This window comes from Acinonyx jubatus, chromosome B3 (genome assembly GCF_027475565.1).
Source record: "Acinonyx jubatus isolate Ajub_Pintada_27869175 chromosome B3, VMU_Ajub_asm_v1.0, whole genome shotgun sequence".
Lineage (NCBI taxonomy): Eukaryota > Metazoa > Chordata > Mammalia > Carnivora > Felidae > Acinonyx > Acinonyx jubatus.
In genome coordinates, this window is record NC_069386.1 from 13,830,992 (window position 1) to 13,852,818 (window position 21,827).

General features: G+C 40.8%; 1 long non-coding RNA gene across 1 annotated transcript in view; it reads left to right on the forward strand.

Moving 5' to 3' along the window:
- Positions 1-18,641, forward strand: part of LOC128315874 (uncharacterized) — a 44,514-nt gene extending 25,873 nt beyond the window's left edge. The window contains exons 4-7 of the long non-coding RNA XR_008298990.1: positions 7,846-7,978; positions 9,688-9,872; positions 14,099-14,262; positions 14,839-18,641. This is a non-coding gene — a long non-coding RNA (uncharacterized LOC128315874). The remainder of the gene's footprint in view (positions 1-7,845; positions 7,979-9,687; positions 9,873-14,098; positions 14,263-14,838) is intronic.
- The last annotated feature ends 3,186 nt before the right edge of the window (positions 18,642-21,827 follow it).

Here is a 21,827-nt window from a genome sequence, read left to right on the forward strand (position 1 = left end):
CAATTTTTGTCAAAATTTTGACAAATCTTTCAATAATGTTAAGTCAGACTTTTATATTCTTACTGGTACTTTTGGTTGCCTACTTCCGTTATCAGTGACTGAGAGAGATTTCATAAATTCACTCGCTATGATTCTGGATTTTTCTACTTCTCACTGTGATTCTGACAACTTGAGACCATTATATGATCCCATTTAACTGGCACTTTTATTATGATCGATTGTCCTTCTCAATCTGTTAATACTCCTATAAAGTGTACTTTTTCTGATATTAACATAGCATGATAGTTTTCTTGTAGTTAGTGTTTGCATTGTACATCTTTTTTCTATTCTTTGGTTTTGAATATTCTGTTCTGACAATTTAGATGTCTCTTGTACACAGCACAGAAATTGATTTTGAGGATTTTTTTGAGTGGTCCAATAGTCTTTTTATTTTAATCAAATAACTTAATCAATTTACATTTAATATAACTTCTGATATATTGAGATTAAACGTATCATTTTACTAATTCCATTTCTCTACTCTGTGTCTTTATCTTGGTTAGTTATTTTTTATTAATCCAACTTTTCTTTCTCTAATCTTGGAAATTGTGTCTTTTACTTTTTTTGATAGTTGCCATAGAAATCACACTATTCGTTGTTTTTACCTTCCTACAGCATAAGTACACAAATTTTGTTAGATTTTAATAATTTATACTTTAAAATAAAAAAGATATTATTATTGTTAAATATGCACTGTAATGATCTTTATTTGCTCACTGTCTCATCATCTTGATACTGCTTTTTGTTTCTTTCTGCATTACTGAGAACCCATCTGCAATCTTTTTTTTTTTTTTTTGCCACGTAATGACTACCTATCCTACTTACTTACTACTTAGTTACTACTATACTACTTATCCTGTACATATTATCCCACTACACTAATATTAGAGTAAATAAGATAGTAATTCTATGCTATATTATCTCTCCTGAATATTGAAAATCCACATCCATTATTTCCTCAATTAGTTTTGTGACCTATTCTCTTTTCTTTTTGAGATGTTAGCCCACACATTTTATAACTTCGTTGCTGTATCCTATAAATACCTTGCTCTCTCATTTGACAATTTTTTGTTTCTCCATGCTTAATTCTGTATATGTCCTTCTAAAGTAATATCCAGTGCCCTAATTCTCTTTTTAGCTGTGTCCAGTCTCCTGTTAAACCAATCAAGTTATTAATCTAATTTACATTTTTTATTTGGTTTTTTTATAACGTTCAGCTCTTTGCCTAACTTTTTCGTTATGTCTTTTATCTCCGTGAACATAATAAATAGTTATTTTAAGCTGTATGCTTCATAACGCCAATACCTGGAACACTTGTAACATGTTTTTATTGCCAATTTTGTTTGGTTGGTTTTTTTGCTACCTCATGTTGTATTGTTTCTTTACGTGTCTGCTAATTTTTCATTGTACACTGGATATTTGATAGAGTTTGGGTTCTCAACCCAGATTAATCCATTTGAAGAGTCCCCTTCCCCTGGACATTACACTTAATTATTCACGGATGAAACATAACCTAAGCAGAACTAACCATAATCTTTCCCAAAAACTTGTTTGTTGGTTTTTCCCCAAATATATTAAGGAAAACCTCCCATTTTTCTAATGATGTGCTTAGTAGAGTGGACCTCTATGCCACGGTTCTTGAGACCTTCTTTTTACCACACCAAGAGACTCTATCTGAGCAATAAGGCAAACATAGTTAATTAAGGTCATGAAATTAAGAAAGTGATGCATTCCTGATTATGTCTTAGTAAACAGTAGCTTGAGAGCCACATCTGTATTAACTATTTACAGTTACTATTTGCATGGCTCAATAAATTTCCTTTTTAGTTTAGATACTTTTAAATTGGATTTTTTGTCATTTTCAACTAAAAATTTCTTGTCAATCTGGTGAATTAGTTCAGGCATTAAGAGTAGTTTTGGTGGTTGTACAAAGAGCTGAGGAAGTTTGATTCAAGGCCAGTAGGTAAGGTAGAGAGCTGGTAATACTAGAAAAGATGATGAAATTCGAAATGAACGAGGATGGAAATGAAAATACAAAAGGGGTATGGATTGGAGAGATAGAACCTAGTAAAAATAGTGGGATGAAATGTTGGACATGAAAAATTCCTAGTAGTGTTTTCTCTATTACAGCAGCTCTGTAAGCGAAGGACCGCACGTTCTTAATACTTTTATGTACTCACTTGAAATTAGACCGTGTACAAATACTAGTACATATCACCTTGGTTTGCAAGCATAATTCGTTCTGCTTGTCATCCAAAACCCTTGTATAGCAAAACGAATGTCAGGAACCATTGGCTCAGTGGTGATCATGTGTCCTTTGGCCTCACGAACGACTTGTATTACAAGACATCACTCGTTTATCAAGTTAAAATTTGTTAGAAATGTTTGCTTGTCTCACGGAACACTAGCAGAACAAGTTACTTGCAATCCAAGGTTTTACTGGTGTCTTAATTCAAAATATTTAATGTCGAGATGGATTCCTTGCTTTAGCAGTTTGAGTTTTCCCTTTTACACGTCACTTTACCTGGGTAGTGAAATCGGCACACTGGCCACTAAACAGAGACATTTTCGACCTCAATCCCAGTGGATGTGACAATTCCATTTAACTTAATCTTTGCAAGCGATGGTGTAAATATAATTTGTATTGTTCTACAGAAACTACTTCAGTTAAAAAAAAATATGCAATCAGTTGCCTTCCTCTCCAGCTTAAGGTACGTGTGACCAGGGAGACCTTTCCAAAATAAGGTTGTAATAGTACTTAGATAATAGATAAGGGCTATTCTGACCGAACTGGAATATATGGAAGGAGGAGGTGATAGACATCTTGCAGGAGCCTAACGTGTCTAGATAAACATTTCTGGTCAAGATGATTTTAAAACACGTATCTGCTTTCCTGTGTTTCTTCTCGTCGCTACTATTGTTGAACCCCACTCTAAAATTGGAATTTGCGGCAGAGTTGTGACTTGCTCTCCATAAAGGGTTATCAAGGCCATAATACACAGTTTCCCTCTTTCCAGAGCCTTAATTGTACTAGTAATCTCACAATTTACTTTGAATTGTGAGAAATAAGGGTGGGAAGCGTAACAAGGAGAGCAGTTGGGCTGTGAAACATGGAATTGTTATGTCATAACTGCAACATTTCTCATCGGAAAATCTCTTTCATGGCTATGGGAACAAATAAAGATTGCCTAGAGAAGTCAGAAGGAATGAGAAACTTCTCCCCTCATTCTCACATTTTTGCCGAATAGAAGCAGCAAAGAACTCCCATGTCAGGATGAATCACCCGACTGGAATTCACACATAGCACAAGATGAGGGGGCTACCAAATGCCCGATGCAAATGTTAGTTACAGCACATTTCCTAGAAGGCAACTTCGAGTCACCCCCATCCCACTTACTCTTCCCAATCCCTGGTTTGTGTCTTGTCACCTATACCATAAACAAAGCGGTAGCATTTGTAGAGATAAATAGAGAGCCAGGGAACTTGTTGGGAAAAGAAAAGACGGAGAAAGCCTGCGTGCTTGAAGCCAAACATGAAAAACTTAAAACAACCATGCACACGGAGATGTGGGAAGATTCCTCAAATCTTGTTACAGAGAGTGAAGTTCCAACGTAATTCTATCAACACTGATACTGAGAGAGCTCCAGAGTCATATGGCTGATTCTTCTATGTGTTTCATCAATGGTGGTGCTATCTAGGCTGGAGGGAAAATCTGAAAGTTACATCTGGCAAGAATATAGCAAATCCCCAGGAGGTCTGTATTAAGGTACCCATTTAACTAGCAGGTGTCTCCACATTTACATTCAGTTAGCACTTAACTCCAAGTGTTTTATGCTCAGAGAACGTGCGTGTAGATTCCATTACATATTATAAGTTGTCGACTGCTTGGTAATTGTTTCATTTTTAGACATTGTTTTTTTTCTTATTACAAATGTGATAAATGTATATAGCTTTAAAAGTTAGTAAAGGCAAACTCACACACACACACACACACACACACACACACACAGGAAAATTAGAGGATTGCACTGATAATATCGTTCATTGTTTTTTTTTTTTTAATCAGTCTGTTTGTGACTTAAAAAAAAATGAAGATAACTATTGCAATGTCCACACTCAATGTATTTTAAGCAGAGCTTTGGGGAAGGAATTGCCAAATACAGTAATGAATGTGAATCAAGCTCTAAAATGAGGTGGGGAGGCGAATGAGGATTCATCTTCAAAAAAAAAGTTCTCTGCTAAATGGGGGAAATTGGGTAAAAAGATTACAAGAATGCAGAAAGAATTTTAGCCTTAGGTAATTAGATGATTTAACTCTCACGACTGTTTTAATACATCCAGGCTTTCCTTTTATCTGAATCTATTTTTTTGTCTTGCATGTTTAGAGCTCTGTAGTTGAGGCTGAGTCTTAGAAGCTTCTGATTATACCACTTACAGCCTACGTTGTATATGGGGAAAAAAGGGATTTGAAAAATAACCCAAATAATGCTATGCAAGTGGTAGGGTTTTGCTGAATTGTGGAGCACATTGGGGACTCGGTAGGAGTTTAAGCTGGAAAGGTGGACACCAGTGTTTATATCAAGGTGGGGGCTTCGAATGTATGGGCATCACATTGATGTTGATGAAGAGCTCTTGAAGGAATTCAAGCAGAGGAGTAACATGAATGTGTTTGTTGTTTCAAAAGAATATCTTGATGGATGCCTGGGTGGCTCAGTCGGTTGAACATCCGACTTCAGCTCAGGTCGTGATCACACAGTTCGTGAGTTCGAGCCCACATTGGGGCTGTCAGCCCAAAGCCTGCTTTGGATCATCTGTCTCCCTCTCTCTGCCCCTCCCCTGCTCATGTGTTCTCTCTCTCTCTCTCTCTCTCTCTCTGTCTCTCAAAAATAAATAAAACATTTAAAAAATTAAAAAATTAAAGATAAATAAATAAAAGCATACCTTGAGTGCCAAGGGAATAATGCATAGAAGAATGGACCCGGTCAAGGGATATTAGTTGTAATGGTCCAGACCTCTACTCCTCCAACATACACAACACACACATCGAAGGTGTGAACCTGCATTACACAATGGTGGTAGGGGGCAAGGTAAAAGGCAGACTGGAGAGAAATGTAATAGTACAAATAATAGGACTTGGTAACCATTGGAAGATGGAGAGGAAGATTGAGAGAAAAATCTCAGCAAACAACAAGACCCAGTTTCTTATCTGAAAACAGTGATGCAAAGCTTTCAGACCAAGTAGCCACGGGGAGAGATTTTGTGGTAAAAATATGTGATGAGTTGAGCTTTGGATAAGATTTTGAGGTACTTACGGGACATCTGGGGGGCAGTAAGTGGTTTTTGAATATAGAATTGGATTTCTGGACAGTTATTTAATAATAGCTACAACTTACTTGATGTGTAGTATGTTCCAGAAATTTCTAAGTGCTTTACATATTTTAACTCACTTAATTTTTGAAACAAACAAATTACATCTGTTTAAAATGATTAAAAAGTAAAATAGAGAAGTGACTTCCCCATGGTTGCATGGCTCTGAAGGAGTTGAGCCATAACGTAAATACAATAATTTGACGCCTGAGTCTGCATTCTTAGTTACTACACTATAGATGCTAAAAGAAAGGGAAAAAACGTCATCAGCATGATGACTCCAAGGAGTTGAAACTCTGGTAGAATAGAAAGTAGACATTAGTAGAGAAGGGGAGGAGAAAGGGAGGGGGAAGGGGAAGGAGGAGGAGGGGGTGAGCAAAATCAACAGATTTTTTTTTAATGAGAATAAAAATGATGAGGAATCTAAGAAGCAGAAGGAGAAAGAAGAATCAGGAAAGAGGAGGCTAAACAAAGAGGTGCCCTGTCATGGTAGCCTAGGAGAAGAAGTGGGTGGCAGTTTGAGAACCAGTGAGCAGTCAAAAAAGAATTGAAAAGTACTCTGTGTATTTGCCTTCAAAAGTCTTGGGTGACTTGGTCAGAGCAGTTTCAGGGTAGTGATGTGATAACTTGGCTTGATTTAGTGGGTCATGGACTGAAGAACAGAGCAAAGGTTGACTTCTTTTCTAAGAGGTCCGAGTACGAAGGGGAAGAGAATGCATACTTATTTCTTTAAGGTATCATAGGGTAAAATAAGGTTTTATTTACATTATGTTTTAAAGTATAGCCATAACATTAGTACATGTCTACGTTGGAAAGAAAAGACCCAACAAAGAGAAGAAAAATGTTTAGGGTAAAGGACAGGGCCAAGATCATTGATGGCATGAGTTTTCAAAAAAGATCCAAAAACATAGACTCCAACGTGAAAATGGAAGATGAGCTTTGGACAGAGGTAGAAGTTCCTCTTTCTTCGGGGTGAAAATGAAAGGAATGGGTTTTGTAGGTATAAGAACAGGCAGTTAAAGAGTTCAAGCCTGAAGTCTCCTATTTTCCCCAAAGAGTACCAGATGAGATCATTTGCTACAAGACAGTCAAGAACAAGGCCACACATGTGGCACACCTAAAACTTTGGAATAACTGCTATCAAGAAGAGAGCGAGAACTCAGTGCACCTTTATCTCCCCTTGAATGGTCCAAAATCTAGTTGGGTTTAAAAGTCACAAGTCTGGAGTCAGACACAACGGTCCATCAGTGATTCACTGACTTAGATACGTTGGGCGGGTATTGTGGGGAGATAAGGTGATGAACTTGTTACTGAAGAAATACACCTCATTAGTCAGGCTACGTAGGAGAGCAAGAAACGAAATTTGGGAAAGAGAAGAAATTAAGAAATTGAGGTGCGGAGGGCCATGGTATTGTGTGCAGATTGAATGGAAGCCGGAGAGATCTAGAAAGCTATAAGAACCAGAGTTTGTGGTCAGAGAATGAGATAGTTAAGGTTTAACGGGTAGCACGGTTTCTGATAGCGAAAAAGTCAAAGTTAAGGTCATCCTAGAGTATTGATGGACTAGAGGTAAGAGCTGTTGGAGTTGACACCCAGAGCTCCGAGTAAGGATGCTGGCTGCCCATTCACGTGGCCATTGCAGGTTCCTAGGGTAAAGAGAAGGTGAGGAACGGAAAATGTGTGAGTCAGAGTTATCTGTGACTAAGAAGGAGAGACGGGCTGCTGTTCCATTTAGCTCGATCCCCAAGAAGAGAGAGCTCTGGGTTTCTATAAATACCGACATCCATACGAATCGAGCCAGGGTTACATAGCCCTGTGGATGTGGAGTCTGGCCAGCTAGCTCTGTCTACAAGGCGGTACCCCAATAGCCTGGCTAATGACTGCGGCCCTCTCCATGTGTCATTTAAGAATCGGCTCAGGTATAACCTAATCTCTAGTTGTGGTGTACTGGTCAGGAGGCTGGGGGGTCTGGAGTCGCCCTGCGCCAGCTCAAATAATGCACACTCTCATTACGTGGTACCTGACCCAGGACGGGTGATTCAACCTGTGTGGAGCTCCGTTTTCTTGTCTGTGAAATGGAAACAGTATTAGCGATTTCTATTTCATTTCAGAGGGTTTTGAAGATGAAATGGGCCAGTTGATACAAAGCGCACAGATCAGCTCTGGATTTGCCGTCAATACACAATCCTTTTCAGCTATTGCTATTTAAAAGCCTTCTTCACAATCTACACCGTTCACATGTCCCTTCTAGCCTCTTCTCGCATTGTACACCTATTGTTTGTGTGAACCTGTCTCTCTTTTAAGCTGAGAGCTCACTTTGGCACCTGGGCTGCTCATCCTGAAAAACCCCACTACCTGCTGCCTGGGACGCTTAATAGCAGTTTGTTGAATAGATTAATGAACAAATGAGAGCTCTTTTTTTTTTGTTTGTCTTTTCAGTGCTCGAATGACCGACATCATAATAACGGACGACGGCGATTCTTAGCCCTCCGTCCACCTCTTCACGTAGCGTCCGTACTTTCTAAGCCTTATTTTGAAGGAGGTTTAATTTCTGCAGAACAGTACCAAGCAGGTATTCTGGTAACCTTTGTTTTTTTAAATTTATCTTTAAATCCTTAGATTTACAAACATTAGACTCGGCTATGGTTCCCCATTTTATGGCTTTACTACTTTGCCATCAAAAGATATATTCAGGGGCTCTGCCGGTCTTCCTCCGCTGCAGAACAATGGCCACAAAATCGTGGAGGATGCAATAAAGCATTTATTTCTTTTGTGTCTGCAGTTACTCTGAGGGTCGGTTTGGGGTCAGCTGGGCTGTTCTGCTTCAGGCAGTGGATCCAGTTGGGCTATGCTTCCTGCCTTGTTATGGCTCGGGCTGTGTTCTGCTCCATATATAATTCTTCTGGGGCCCGGGTGGAAGGGGCAGAAACTCTTCTTATGGTCCATGGCAGAAAGGCAGGCAGGCAGGCAAGCCCAATGACACACATTTCAACCCCCCGTTTGTGTTAAGCCTGCTTACCTGCAAAGGAGTCATGTGGCCATTAGAAATCACCCAAGGTTAAATGCCCTGGACCTGTCAGTCCTCAAAGCCCCATCCAGCTCTGAAGCACCAGGTTCTATTCTGGTCTCCTTAACTGACGCTCAACCCAACATTCCATTCCTCAAATGTCCTGGTGAGTCCAGCGATCAAAATAAATCCTGCTTGCGAGGCCTGGTATTAATGTGCGAGTAACGCTTACAACAGATCAAACAGAATTTCCTTAGCTCTGCCAGCGTGCTTTCTGGATTAAAGAAACAGAAATCTGAGCAGCTTAGACGTTCACTGATAAGGAAGTGGTACACAGTGGGGAGGAGAATGGATCTTGGACCCCAAAAGTCCCGGCTGTAACACTTAACCTTCTGTGTCCCTGGGCAGGTACCATCCGATAAGGCAAGGCGTTTAACATTTTCGAGTCTCCCCATCTTGGAAATCAGGGATGAGCCATATCAAATGCCTTGTGAGTGCAGGTCTGAATTAAAAATACACACAAACACATTTATTTGCAAATAAAATGATTATGAATGCCAAATAAAATTGTTGTTGTTACCATATGGAAATAATAATAGCTTTTATAGAGGATCGTGTGAAACGTTTCTATGTATCACAGCGAATAAGGATTCTGGCACAGAGCGGGTGCACAAAAGGAATGGCTTCCTTCCGACAACTTTCCCTTTAAATACACAACTGGAAAACTGAAGCAGATGTGCCCTGACCGAAAGCTACATGTTTTTCTCCTAATTATTCAGGGAAAAGGAAACTCCCTATTTATGTATGTATGCCTTCCCAAGTGCAAACTGGCAAAAACGTATTCGCCAATAGTAAAAATATGTTTTGTTTTGTTTTGTTTTGTTTTGTTTTTTTCACTTTAAAAGGCAAAAGACCTACCACTGGGCTTCTTCCCTCTGGGGAGATGAATTTTGATGATGTCCATCCCCATTTTCCAGAAATGGGAAGATTCCCGGGGCAGCAGCCCCGTCGGGCCTCGGGTTTTGTAAATGGGCTCTGGGGAATGAGTGGGTTACTGAGAAGCAGAATTACCCTCTAACCCAGGGGACGTGTCAGAGCAGTGCCTTCTGGCTTCTTTTGAATGGAGACATCCTAATGGCACCAGACTGATAATTTTTCCCTCAGCTCCTTCAGAGTTACCGTTTGGAGGCCTGTCCATTGTTTTTAAGCAAGTGAATAAAAAGTAGTTGTGTTTGTAAAAGTTCTTGTCAATGACCGTCTCTCTTTCTTCTCAGAGAGAACTGTGGATCTTCACTCACAAGAAAGTCAAATAACAACCAAACTGCTTTACTGAGACCTATCCTGTTTGAGGCACTGTTATGTTTAGTATTAAGAAGGTCTAAGTTTTCTCATCTTTAAATGGGAAATATGAAACTCAAAGAAGTTAACAGCCACATGCCCAAAGTCAATCAGTCAGTAGGTAAGTATCAGCGCTGGGGATTTTTTTTCTTTTTTTTTAATGTTTCTTTTTGAGAGGGAGAGAGACAGACAGAGTGTGAGCAGGGAAGGGCAGAGAGAAGAAGACACAGAATCTGAAGCATGCTCCAAGCTCCCAGTTGCCAGCACAGAGCCCAGTGCGGGGGGCTTGAACCCACAAACCGTGAGACCATGACCTGAGCTGAAGTCGCATGCTGAACCAACTGAGCCACGCAGGTGCCCCTCAGAGCTGGGATTTTAACCCAGATCAGTGGATTATACAGGAAGACCTCTGACTACCTGTCCACGCTGTGACTGGTATGTGTGTGTGGAACGCACTTGCCGTGCCTGTTTAAAAAACGAGTGGAAACATCAAACAAAGTGAATTTGCATGAAAAGAGCAATGATGTCTCCATCTTATTCAAGACCGTCCAATACAAAAGGCTTCCTCTAGATGTCAGTTTCTTCTTCGCTGTTCTGGGGATATTTAATTCACAGTGTGGCTTGGAGACCTAATTGGTGTAAGACGTGGCGAGACCTGGAAGATCCTGGCGCGCAGTAGACGGTAAGGATGATGACGTTGACCGTGAAGTTGACGACGACGACGACGATGATGATAATGGTAACGATGGCATAAATGTGTTTGTAGAGGAGGGGGTTTGAGAATTCTGAATTGGGGTCAGACTCAATATTTTAACATGTTTTCCATACTGAACTGATGCATCAAGACTGGGTGGGGCAGCAGGCAAGGTTTCCAGTGGTTTTCTCCACTTCACATGCACCCTGTACATTATGATCCGTGATAACTAGACCAGCAACCTCACCAGCAGATGGAGAAATGTCCCTAATTGGGTCTGCCAGCTCTGAAATCATACTGGAACCAGCTGGATTGCCCAAGGTTTCCAGCCTCACGGCTGGTGGAGCAGAATACTAAGGTCACCTGGATCTCTTGGGAGTGTTACAAAAGCCTTGTTTCAGGCGTCACCTGGCTCTTTAAAAATATTTTTGAATAAAATGTATACAGGCCTCTATGAATCTATGCCCCAATTTATTTTATGTACGTAATTTTTTAAAGGAAAGAAAGAAAACATATGGCTTGAATCATATTTTATAGTTTTTCTATTTGAATTTGGAAATGTATACATGTTCATCCAGCAGTAGTATCTCAACAACCAAAAAATGTATATTAAGCATGATTATGTGGAAAATTGCTCAGCTCAAATAAATCATTGTGCTTGAAGGCTGGCTTAAACCAGCTTATGCTGTTTTCTGCTACCTGCTGGAAAATATTCTCTCTAAAACTTACATTTTAGGTGTTTTTTTTTTAAGTCAAAAAATAAATGAGTGGCTTTTTCTTCGGAGATTAAGCAAATGAAATACTTGACTTTTGTCACAGAGAAATTAGACACCATCTCCTTCGCACTGTGTCAAACTAATTCTGTCACCCATGTTATAAAACCTGTGACTGTCCCTGCACCAAAAAGGAACTTTCGTGTCCATTGCAGAACGTCTCACAATCAAGTGGCGAGGGACCTCCCAGGAGTGCTTTTTCCAAACATCTTCAAAGACAATTCTTGGGAGCTGCGCAATGACCTCATTTACAGTATTAAGGGGATGCGGATGGGGATACGTAGTAATGGCAACTCTCAAATCTTTTGGAAGCACTTTGGTTCTCTCTTGTATTTGGGACTTAAGTCTGTTATCTCAGTTCTGCCAAACGCCAGGCTGTAGTATATCCCAAGTTTATATGAAAATAGAAAAAAAAAAGGCCTCCTAATCTTCAAGGATAATGGGTATCATTGACTGAATATCTAGCGTGTGGGGGCCCCACTGGCTCCATTTTACAAACGAGTTAACTTATGCTCATCGAGGAAAAACTATTTACTCAGGATCATCACATTGCTAGGATTCAAACCTTGGCTGTTTCGCTTCCCTGACTTTTCCCTTTCCATTATTGGTCTAAGCCTAGAGAGCTAGACGTCTGATGTATGGTGACATGTACCTCTACGTGCAAAAGGAAAGAGTATCTTCTTTCTCTCCTTTCTATGTACAACAAAAGCTTCACCGAAGATCACACAATCTGGTCAAGCAAGACATGATCGCCAAAGTCGTATTCCTCCTCATCAGAGTCCGTTGTTCTGTCTGCCCACTTATTTAGGGTCAATTCGAGGTAGGCTTGGACGAGCTCTGTAGAAAGAAGCATATGATCGCTGAAACATACTCGTGGCCAGTTTAGTTCATTCATAGCAACATGAGCTGATTTTAAACTGAACTAAAGAGTCATTCCTTGTACTTAAGCCTTTTCTTCATTTTTTTTTTTTTTTTTTTTTTTTTGTCCAGCAGCAGGACGATTGATAGAGTCTTGAGAAGTACTTTTCCATTCTATTTCAAGTTCTGAAATGGATGCAAAAGTCATCTTGAGTGGAGGAAGTGTCACAGTTTCCATAGCATGAGTGACAGGAAGTGGGTATTTAAGAAAATAGGCCCCTTAAATATAGCTAGCAGGAAAGAAAAAGGAACCTAGCTCAGTTACGGATGGCCTCTCTGCTCCCTGCCCTGACTTTCCTGAAGTCCCAACCCTGGAGGCCCCTAACATAGTTCCAAGTTTTAATTTATCCCTCCGTGTACTGATTCAGTAGGCTGGGATTCAGCCTTTTCTTGAAAGACAGAACCAGGGATTATGAATACGAAATTAGGAGAGCAATCACCATACAAGAAGATACTCCTTTAATAAGCACTGACCTGTATTTTTCTAAAGGCCTGGAAAAGAATTGCCCAATGGCCAACTACCATTTGATTAAATTGCCTCTGATGATTTTGAGAGCAATGGTATGATTTAACAGCTGGCAGGGGATGGTCTGTGGATCTGTGTGTCTACATATTTATTGACATATTGGCTTCAAGAAGGTGAATTTCCAGACGAGTTGTGGCATCTCATTGTAGGGTCACCAAATTGGAAACCAGGATATGTAAAAGACGCCACCAAATTGGGATATTTTTACGTCTCCATTTTATACGCTTTTTTTTTTTTCCCAAATTAGTGGTCCTAGGGGATAAACCAAAATAGGCGTTCAATTTACTTAGAGAACTTTGCTGGTTGTAGACATTACACACTCAAAAATTAAACAAGGTGATTATTGTGTATTTTGGAACTGGAAGGGTCAAATTTTCAAGTACAGAAGGGAAAGCTATCAATGACAAGTCTGTTCATATTTGCCAATGCAAATTGGGTAACGTACAGAGAAGCTAACATCCACACCTGTACAGGGAATTGTCTACGTATGCAAATACACCTGTTTAGCTCTTAAGTGTGGAGTTCGTATGGTTCATCACAATGTATTTCTGTAAAAATGCATTATTTGATCAAGTTAAAGAACTTGATCATCTGCGGTTAACTGATCTATTCCCAAATGTATATTCCAAACGCAAATTTATCATCTTGGCGAAGAGAGGACGCCATCTATAAGCTCCAGAGGCTAGAGGTATAATCACTCCCTTGCTTGTGGTTTATCATACAGTATGTGATTAAAGTAAGTAATTTTCCCCCTTTGAATTTCAATTTTCTGATATGTAAAATTGGTCTAAAATGGCATCAGCTGGGGGCATCAAAAATATAGATTGTAATTCTAACATTGCTAGCGACTCCTTTTAGGAGTAAGGATAAATCTTTTAACCGCTCCATACTTGCCTTTCCTCCCCTGTACAACTGAAGTGGTGTCGGGAATGAAACTCAAGGCCTCGAGCCTGGACTCTTTGGACTCTGAGGAGAAAATTTAGAAGGTCCTTGAACTCATCACTGGAATTCAGCAATTCTATTTTAAGGTTGTGGCTCATCGTGTGTATCAGGAATTCTCCCCAGGAGAAAGTTCCATTGTGTTCATCAAGGTCTCAAAGAAATCTGTGTCCCCAGACTGTGTAGACCCACTCAACCAAATGTTGCTACCATTTTTTCCAAGTGGTAGCATTTGCTGATTTTGTGAATGGAAAGGTACTCAGATGCAACGTTTAAATGTGGTCACCATCAGTTTCCTCCTGAAGGGTTTTGAGGATGGGCTGATAATATTTTTATGGTTTCTTAATCAAAAGCCACTACTACCTAAAGGAACTGCACAAAGCATATCTTGGGGATATGTGGGTACCTGATAATAGATGCAACGCTTTGTGTGTATGTGCATTTTCTAGGGGAATCAATAGCTTTCTTCAAATTCTCATATTCTTCATCATTAAAAGGCCAAAAATACTGATTGAGAGCTGAGAATTTGCCCCAAATATTTTCACTAAAAATGCGTGATCGAGTAACACAAAGACAAATAATTTGACTATGCTACATGATTGGCTATTTTAACTGCTAAGCAGATACATTGTGCCTTATGAACACAGCCATTCATTGCAAGGTGAGTTGATTAACGTAAATGCTTCAGAAACCCAAACATTTCCACTTTCCTTCCTTCTTTCATCCTAAACCTCCTTTTGCCCCTTTATTTATTAGCCAAAGCCCTAGAGAGTAAGGTCATTTATTCAAATATTTTGAATATTTTGTATTCAGCCTCTTATATGAAATAATTATTCTTACTTCTGAAATTACTTTGTTTTTGTCAAAAGCAATTTAGCATTATTAATCAAGAGACTTAAAACTCCCCATTCCCCTTGGCCAAGTAATTACACTTGTAGGTGTCTCTCTTAAGGAATGATCTAAAATACAGATAGAATGGGGGCGCCTGGATGGCTCAGTCATTTCAGCATCCAGCTTTGGCCAAGGTCATGATCTCTCAGTTCTCGTGTTGAGCCCTGGGCTGACAGGTCAGAGCCTGGAGCCTGCTTTGGATTCTGTGTTTCCCTCTCACTGTCCCACTCCTGCTCATGCTCTATCTCTCTCTCTTAAAAATAAATAAAACATTAAAAATTTTTTTAAATATATTATAAGATACAGATAAAATGGATGATACTATTTTAAAAACATTTTCTTTTAGGGGCGCCTGGATGGCTCAGTCGGTTGAGCATCTGATTCGGCTCAGGTCATGATCTCGCCATTGGTGAGTTCGAGCCCCACGTCAGGCTCTGTGCTGACAGCTCGGAGCCTGGAGCCTGCTTCGGATTCCGTATCTCCCTCTCTCTCTGCCCCTATCCTGCTCATGCTCTGTCTCTCTCTGTCTCTCAAAAATGAATAAAGTTTAAAAAATTAAAAAAAAACATTTTCTTTTAAATAACTTATGAAATCAAATAACAAACAGTGGACTATGAATACATAGGTAAAAATATTTATTTCAGCAACTCTGATGTTCAGTGTTGCTACATGATTAGGTGATTTTGAAAGGAAGGATATATTTTCAGGTAAGTTTATAATTGGTTGCTCTGGCTAGGTTCCAAGCTTACTTGATGATGTGATCTTTTTGTTTGTTTGTTTGTTTGTTTGTTTCTTAGACAAAATCAAGTTCAAATGTTGCCTACCTTGCTCACGTAGACTTTCGCTCTTCCGAATGATTTTAAGTGTACACCTTTGAGGAAGGAAGGCTAACACATTTACTTAACCTCATCCTTGAATGCCTAGAAGGATAAAAATGTTACGATTGACCAATGGCCACAAATATTACTCGTTCAGTCTCGCAACCATGTAGGACGGTGGTGGTGCGGTAGAGAAAGGAAAGCCATGGTCAAAATTGTAGCCTCCTCGGAGCCATGTTCAAACTCAAAATCCTTTAAAGTTGTACTTGCTACATCCCATCTCTCTTGAATTATCAATGGTAATTTACTGGTCTTTCAACATCATAGACTCATGTTGTGAGCTTTTGAAAGCCATTATTATATGCTCAGTGTTTAGGGGGAAATGAAATCTTGCCTTAGTGATTGTACCACAGAGGGCAATTGCAAAGACATGCAGCCTGACAAAGCACACGTCCTGTGGATCTAGTATCTTATTCCTTTGCAGTTGGGACCCCAGATTCTAGAATATTCCCTTGTGTTGTCCCTGGGGAATTTTCATTTCCCACTGGCTATTTCATGCCATCCTGAGCATTTAGCAGAACACCAAACCCAGACTGTCAGACTGGGGATGTCTTCCTATCACTGAACAAAACTATTTGGGATTTGTTTGGGCTTAGGACAGAAATGGGCAGCTGGGAGGCATTTTGGTCAAGGAGAAAAATGACACGTTTCTGAAGTGGGATGATAGATTGGGAAGCCCACAGATCTTTGTTTCATTTTTCCTTTCTGGGAAGGAAAAAAAAAAAAAAGGAAGAAAGAAATACCAATCAATTGTCCCAACGAACTAAAAATGAAGCCTATGGGCTGTTTCCCCACCCTGAATTTACGGAGGCATAATAATTCTAGTTAACTATACACATACTCTTAAAAATCCAGGTTCTCTGTTCAAAAAGCTTGTAGGGGTTGAACATAAAAAACTTTCTGATATACAAGTACCAAATACACGGCAGTGATAAAATTCTTGCACTGGGTTAACTACACATTTTGCTAATAATGTTGGATGACACAATCCATGAACATCACCGGCAGGCTGGATTTTGGCACGAGCACAAAGGTTTTATTAAACACGTGCTGCCAGTGAAACATGGCTTGCTTACTCATGACCAGGCAGCCGTGTTTTATATATATTTATGTGTATATACATACGGATATACACATACACACACAGTCCAGATCGCTCCCTTGATTTCCCACAGTCCTTCTGATAACTATCTTACAGATCAGGAAAACTATCTCTCTTCTCAGCCAGATTTTGTGTGGGTTCCTCTGTGTGTCAAATGGAAACAACCACAAAATTTAACCTTCCTTTACCCTGCTAAAAATACGTGTTCACAGAAGTTGTCAGGTTCTCTGAATGCCTGATAACCCTGCCCATTGATGGGTTGCAGAGGTGACCGCATGTGAAACTGCAGTGTGACACAAGTGTGAATAGTGACTTCAAGGAGCAGGAGAAGAAATGCATCTTGAACTTTCCTGAGTGATCGTCCCTCAGAAAAAAAAAACGATGGGGGATGGCTGGTGCATCTCTGAGCCTTCACAAGGAGCATGTAAGATGATCTTCTGTTGGACTAAAATTATTTTTTCGATTTTCAGCTCTTCCTTTAAAAATGTATACATTTCGGGGCGCCTGGGTGGCTCAGTCGGTTGGGCGTCCGACTTTGGCTCAGGTCATGATCTCGTGGTCCGTGAGTTCGAGTCCTGCGTCGGGCTCTGGGCTGACAGCTCAGAGCCTGGAGCCTGCTTCTGATTCTGTGTCTCCCTCTCTCTCTGACCCTCCCCTGCTCATGCTGTGTCTCTCTGTCTCAAAGATAAGTAAATGTTAAAAAAAATGTATACATTTAGGTAAGGTTTCATATACATGTAGATACACATTAATATCTACGTACATAATATACAGACAAATACATAGTGTGGGTAATGTTTTTAAAAAGTTTACGGATGGGGGGATCTCATTAAGAAATCTTTAGATAATATCACCTATGAATTTTAGACTGTTTTATTTGCCTACTTCAATTCGTACGTGTTGCATATTTCTAAATGTCAGGAAAGTATGTCTCTTAATTTGTAGCTGACTCTTTTCAATGAGAAGTTCTTCTCCCCACGTCAAGCGAAGAAACAGCATTATGACTGGGAAAAGCTAGGGGCCTCAGATCGCCTTTTCTTAGAAGAATCACTGCTCACACCTGCTGCAGTGAGGATCCATTTTTTCAAAGACAGAACTGATGGAACAGAGCATGGCAGTGAGCAGTAGGCTCGTCCTGATAGGCATGCCAACTGTCTGCTGTAGGGAAACCCAACAACAGTCAACATGTGGATGCCCAAGAAGATGAGTGAAGCTGGTCATCTCCAGGGTCTGGAGCTCAGCTCCTGAAGACAAGGAGAAAAACATGGGGCTTGGGCGGCAGATCCTGGGGAACCACCAAGGCAACGGGACTTCTTTGAAGGTAAAGCTAGAAATCCAGTGCCTGTGTTGGAAGGAATGAGGCTCCAGAATAGTGAGGCCGGGGCTCTGGTCAAAAATGGAAACCCCAGGGCCCCTAGGTGGCTCAGTCGGCTAAGCTTCCAGCTCTTGATTTCCGCTCAGGTCATGATCTCACGGCTCCTGAGATGGAGCCCTGGATTGGGCTCTGTGCTGACAGCGTGGAACTTGCTTGGGATTCTCTCTGTCTCCTTTCCCTCTGCCCCTCCCCCATTTGTGCTCTCCCTTTCTCAAAGTAAATAAGTAAAGTGGGAAAAAAAAAAAAGGAAACCCAGGGGTGCCTGGGTGGCTCAGCTGGTTAAGCGTGGAACTTCAGCTCAGATCATGATCTCACAGTTGGTGGGTTCGAGCACCGCTTAGGGCTCTGTGCCAACGGCTCAGAGCCTGGAGCCTGCTTCAAATTCTGTGTCTGCCCCTCCCCCATTCTCCCTGTCTCTCAAAAGTAAACATTAAAGGAAAAAAATTAAAGAAAAAAAAGGAAACCCAGCTGAAAATGGGACACAGGCAAAACGTTAGCGTTCTTACCTTATCCTTCATTTTTACATGTTGACGTATGTTGAGAGATTCCTTGCTCCAGGAACCAAGCTAGGTATGGATACAGTGGGGAACAAAAGTGAACACGATCACTCTTATATCAGAGTTTACCTCTTAGAGGGAAGTCAAGAATAATAAAATCTCTATGTTGATAAACAGAAAAAAAAAAAGTGATCTAATTCCATACAATAAAGGGAACTGGCCCATAACTTTTGTTGGAAAATGGATGCTGAGGGGTTACCTTACGGTACCATTTACTATGACGGGCTTTTAAAATAACACGACACCAGCCGTCATGAAAATTGTGACCCTAATCACGGAACCCTATATCCTGTAATTATATAATAATCATCTTTTTGCGTATGTGTGAAAGAAAGTAGAAATAAAAATAAGAAAGATCACAGAACTATTTCGAAGAACCTGGCATTGATTATTTATTTAACAATTTGACTATATTTCAGCACTGAAAAAAAAAAAGATACAGTTCCTTTCCTCAGGAAACTTGCCTTGTAGTGCGATAGACAAGAAGCAAACAAAACCGTGAGAGTTTCAACCGTGATATGTGCCCTGAAGAACATAAAACAGGGCGATGCTGGTGAGTGGATCCAGAGAGTCAAAGGCTACTTTGAATTGGCTGATTCAGGACGGTCCTTTAGGGAAAGTCACATTTCACCTGTGACCCAAATAGATAAGAAGGACGGAGGTACTCAAGTATTAAGGATAAAAGTTTCCAAGTACAGTTGAGCAAGCGACTACGACACCTCTAAGGTAGGAATAAATCATGAAGACTAGGTATCTAAGAATCTTCGTTGCTTCTCAGTACTATTGGTTCCGCTTACGCCTCATCTTTCTTTCCTGTATTTGGGAGGGAGGACAAAAGGTCAGGGAGCTACTCACATCAATGCCAACAGAACACCAGCCACCGGCCTGGGGCTCCATCAACTCCCGGGAACCAGGGGTGTGACTGGTCTGTGAGTGGGGAACAGAACCTGTAAGGGGAAGACCAACTGCTTTTCCCTTCAGAGAGGCGGACAGGCAAGCAAAACGTCCCACACTGAAAGTTCTGATCGGCGGGAACCACACCCCGTCTAGCCCGGATGTCACATCTAGTCGGATTGGGAGGAAGTCACAACAAGAGCATTTAGAAATCATCCTCTCCCACAGAGAACAAGTCTGTTGACAGCAGGCTGCCAACCTAAGGGCAGAATAAGCTACGTGGCTGGAGGCGAATGTCGGTGAAGGTAGCCCGACGGATAAGGGGGAAGAGAAAGGGAAATTCTGTGTTGGCAGCTTTTGATCCACATGAAATCAGGCTTTCATTTCTCAAAAGCCCCCAATTGATTCCAGCATGCGCTGCCTCCACTTGAGTAATTCCAAAGGAGGCTACAGCCATCACGACAAGAAATGCTGGGTTTTGATAACTGGGGAAAGATTGCTGATTTCTTCAAAGTGCAACGCTGTGAAACCCCAAGGGTTATATTTATCCCTTTCATATCTCTGCTGACAAGCAACATGGGGCATGTAGAACTGGTTTAAAACGTTCATGTTGAGACAACATTGTCCCTGAGTGATACACTTCACACATGTAATTCACTGGAATATTGTTTCCCCCCAGATACCTCTTCTTCCCCTAACCTCTTACGAATTTGCCAGTAACAGCTGATCTGTTCCCTTTTCCTTTCCCCATCCCCTCTGATTCTCCCCTACTAACAATTTGTCGAGAGAGAGTATATATTTTTTTAAGTTTATTTATTTATTTTGAGAGAAACAAAGGCAGCTCAAGTGGGGGAGGGACCGAGAGAGAGGGAGAGAGAGAATCCCAAGCAGACTCCACACTGTCAGCACAGAGTCCGACGTGGGGCTCAGAGTCACGAAACTGTGAGATCATGACCTGAGCCGAAACCAACAGTCGGATGCTTAACCTGCTGAGCCACCCTGGTGCCCCAAGAGAGAGTATGTCTTTTAAATTTGAAATGGCCCTATTCCAGCTTCAGGTTTGTATACGTGCATGTGTCCACAGGACACAGGAACGTGGACTTTGGCATTAGAGAAAAAGGTTCAAATCCAGGCCCAGACACATAATAAGCATTAGAAATTCTCCCAATCCAACACTACTGAGTGTGTCTGATTTCCAGTTTCCCCTCGAGCGAATAGTGAAAATAATGCTCTTTCCAGAGCTTTTGTGGTGAACATAGAAATGATCTGTTTAAAGGGACTAACATGTATCAAAACTCAACAACAAGGCAAGATATTTTAAGGCTCTGGCGATAGTATGCAATATGTCAGTTGAAGGAGATGTTCAATCTAAAACTTTACATAATTTGGGGATGTTAGCCCTCCCTTTTCCTTTTTCCTCAGAATCTGACATCCATCTAACTGTGCAGATCTCGAAAGCCTCACAGTGCCAGGAAGCTGGGAAGTTGTTCTTGGATATGTGTTCCCAGAGCTTTGGATTCTGTAGAAAGATAAGGCTTCCTAAAGTAAAATAAAATCTGGGATTCCAGAGATATACAAAAATAAGGCATTCTATTCCTCACTGACATTCGAAAACTTTTGCTTATTAATCACACAATTTTTACAGTCCGTCATAATCGCTCTGGAATTAGAAGGTACAGACATGACAGAGATGCATTCCAGACGCAGATCTGTTGGCCCAACAGGGGCTTGGTACCCTTTGCAAGAGAGGGAAGAGATTAGCATTCATGTTCAGGCAAAGAAACCCGTTGCAACGTTCGAAACCTGTCTTCAGAACCTTACCGACCTCGTATGAGAAGGTTGTGATACAGGGGTTCAGAAATGGATGTTAAGTACAAAAGGGCCTCTTTTATTTTAAACCCGTCACTTCTGTTCTTGTGCACACCAACTTCCTGTTGTTACCTGTACAAATGAGATAGCTTCCATGTACCTTTATTTATATCTGTACATCCATACCCCAAACCCTTTCCCTTCAAAATTGCATCTGCCGCAAGCAAACTATAAAGTCTACATCAGCTTGGTGTGAGAGGGTGACTCTTGGAGGAAGGGGAATGGTTCTAATCTTATTTGCTTACGTTGAATGAGTATACTTAGTCCGCCGAGTGGTAAGCACTAAGGCAGGTGGAACATGAAGTTTGGAACTATAGCCCAACTTTCGGGGCACAGGGCTTTGAAAAAAAATAAGGTATTGGAGGTCTTAGTCATGCCTTTGAATCTTTGATAGCTCTGTCATTTGATAGCTAAGTTACTACACCTCTCTATGGCTTAGTCTCCTTATCTTTCAAATAGAAGGGCGAGAATACCAACACTGTCGAGGGGTGTGACTCACGGAAGACGGCTATTGGTCGCTGTCATCTGGCATGGGTCATATGACTTCTCCCGAAAGAAACTTTTGTCTGGAATTGCCAGAAATCTTAAGACACGGGCAAGCCGAATCCCTTAGGGGTATTCAAAGGAAGCGCATTCACAGTCCATGGGAACAGCTGGTGG